The sequence below is a fragment of the Anopheles aquasalis genome, chromosome 3, assembly GCF_943734665.1.
Source record: "Anopheles aquasalis chromosome 3, idAnoAquaMG_Q_19, whole genome shotgun sequence".
Classification (NCBI taxonomy): Eukaryota; Metazoa; Arthropoda; class Insecta; order Diptera; family Culicidae; genus Anopheles; species Anopheles aquasalis.
In genome coordinates this window covers 21845229-21848282 of record NC_064878.1, presented here as the reverse complement: position 1 = coordinate 21848282, position 3054 = coordinate 21845229, and the positions used below count along the sequence as shown (strand labels likewise).

The 3054-nt window shown below is 38.8% G+C and overlaps 1 long non-coding RNA gene across 1 annotated transcript; it reads right to left on the bottom strand.

Annotated features, from left to right (window-relative positions):
* Positions 1-213: 213 nt before the first annotated feature.
* Positions 214-1030, bottom strand: LOC126577422 (uncharacterized). Its single transcript, XR_007608339.1, has 2 exons — positions 763-1030; positions 214-501 (listed from the first exon to the last, which is right to left on the bottom strand). It is a non-coding gene; the product is annotated as an uncharacterized LOC126577422 (long non-coding RNA).
* Between the last annotated feature and the right edge of the window lie 2024 nt (positions 1031-3054).

Sequence of the window (3054 nt, the reverse complement as noted above, 5' to 3'; positions counted from 1 at the left end):
GCACGACGTCTGTTTGCAGCATTTTGTTTGTGGGAATGGTTTGTAGCTTGTTTATTTATTTTGTTCGTTGAATTTCAAAGAAACGCTCAATGCTCCGCGGTGACATGCAATACTCGTCATATGGTACATGCTATCACTAACAGTTAACGACTTCGGATGAAATCAATAGATGAATGTCGCGTTGCGTTGTCCAAAAATACTCAACAATTAGTCTTCCTTTTCCCTTCATGCAACTGCCCGTAAGTCGCTTGCAGTCATCAGCTTTATTTGTTTACGCACCCAATGGTAACAAAAATACCAGCGTATATGTTTAAATCCTAAGAATAAAAGTAAATTCCTTATCTTTCTTCCATTTTTTATTATTTCACATAATCATTAGTTCGCTTTTACGACAGTTCAATTGCAATTAATTTTTGCTGTAGGTTTTGCGACTATGCATTTATTTCTGAAATCTCGTTTACATCCTTTTGGGCAGCTGGGATGACCATGTATGAGGTTGTGCTTGAATGAAATAGAAGGAAAAAACATTAAAAATAATTTAATTTGGTGTTCGCAATTTCCGCTAGAGTTCGTTGTGGTTGGCTATCGGTGGTTACACTAGCACCAAAGCCCTTTCTAACGTCACTATCTCAACGATTATTATCAAAAAATTACACTCACTAACAATGGGTGCAATTTGTTATTCACACGTTTTGATTTTTTGGCGAACCACATGCTCACACACTGGCAAGTTTAACAACAATTAAATATTGAAGTGCTTACATCGTTTAGACTTGTTGATGGTGTTGTTGCACCGACAGCCTCTCGTTGAACACGTTGGGAACTTGTACCTTCATTTGAGGAATCAGATTTTACGCCATGAATATGGAACAGAATAACGCAAACGACGAGGAATACGACAGTGATCTGCTTCATACTGAATGATGTTTAAGACTGAACGACCAAACTGATGGGAATACAAATCGCGAATGATGCTGCATTGAGATCGACTTATCAGTGCTCGCTACTTTCTCAATTCTACGCATTCGTCAGCGTATGTGGAATGAGTTTGGAAAGAGAGTCTAGCACAGTTGATGATCATTCTTAGCAGCTTATCAACTGATTTAATCCAACGGTAAGACATGCTTGGTAAACCGCTTGCAGAAATCCGCTAGTTCCGGTCTGCTGGTGACCGTTCAATACAGCACCCTTTTTATTGCTTTTAAGCAAGCATAGAATTCATTCTACTACCGGAACTATTTGACAAAGCCGAGTATTCCAATAGCGCTCGCTATGTTAATAATTAGTATTCGCTTGATCGCAGTGTACTTGTGAGATACGAAAGATATTCTGCGGTGATCATAAATGTGCTGCAGAACAACATAAACTGCTTCTATTTTATTATTCCAAACACGTTCTTGAATGTATATCATTGATTCCAATCAGAGCAAAGCAACGACAATCGTACGATACGGAGATCATACAAAAATGATTGATTCTTCAGCTATTTATTCGTCATTGGTTCGTCCTTTTATTACACGAAAACTATACTTTTGCCCCAGAATGTTCTCAGCACTGCTGTTAACGCACGATCTTAAAACATACCAACGCTCGAGTCTCACCTTCCTGTATTGCCAGCATGTAGCAGAAAACCCTGAGTTACAGAGATCCGTATCGGCGATTTACCAGAATTCCTTAAAATAGCTTTCATTGATAAGCTCCGCTAACGATTGACTGATCACTCCTTTGCTAATTGTTGTAACAAGTTCAAGAGCATCCCTGATAACCTTTGAATGTACGCAACAAAAAAAGTCATGCATGCAGTTCATTCCCACGTACAGCATGATAACGCTGTTCCCAGATGAGTAAGAGCAGGGGAATGAAATTCTGTACTGGATTTCGTCAATCGTTTACCATTGTCCATGCAACATTATGTCACCAGTTTTATTATTTTACCCACCAACTGATAACAAAAAATATGGTATATCTTCAAGCATAAGAATAAAAGTGTTATAAGGATGATGAATTCTTCCTATTTATATTACCTTAAAAAAAATCTAGTTCCTGATCACAACAGTTGATCAGTAAGGACACTTAGTAGAAGTTTTTTTTAGCACACACTGATTTTTATAGTTAGGGTGACATCCATCGGGGCATTTTTTTGATCGAACCCGGATCAATGCGTGCTGAAATAAAATTAAGAAAAAGAAGCAGGGAAAAGAAAAACAAGGAATATGAATAAATTTTAATTTGGTTTGGTTATTTGTAACCACACTAGCACAGAACCCCATTTTTTCACTATTTCAATGCTTATTATCACAAACTCCCACTGACGATGAGTGCAACACACTTTCGACCAGTTTTGCCATGACCACAAATTAGTTAGTTCCACAAACATGTAATATTAGGGCTTACATCGTTTAGACTTGTTGATGGTGTTGTTTCACCCACAGCCTCTCGTTCAACACGTCGAGAACTTGTAATTTCATTTGAGGAATCAGATTTTGCGCCATGAATATGGAACAGAATAACGCACACGGCGAGGAATACGACAGTGATCTGCTTCATACTGAATGATGTTTAAGACTGAACGACCAAATTGATTGGAATCAGAATCGCGAATGATGCTGCATTGAGATCGACTTATCAGTGCTCGCTCCTTTCTCAATTCTACGCATCATCAGTGTGTGTGGAATGAGTATGAAAAAGGGTGCAGCACCCTTGAAGATCACTTTCGAAGATCACATCACTCACAGAGAGAATGTGTGCATGTATTTATTTTTTTCGAACACATTCTTCCAGCTTCTTTTTCGCAAAAACTCAAGTCATACCGTTCCAAAACCATCGTATTCGTTTGAGTCAGTACCATGTCACTTCTGGCTATCAAAAAAGCCCAAAAAATCCTCCGGAAACACCGGTTTGAAACGGTAGAACAGATTCAAGCCGCTGCGAAGAAGGAGCTGAAGGTCTTCCCTAAAGTCGATTTTTTCATGTGTTTCCAATACTGCAAAATCCGTTGGCACAAGTGCATTGCATCGGGAAGGGGCCACTTTGAAGGCGACGAAATTGATTTGG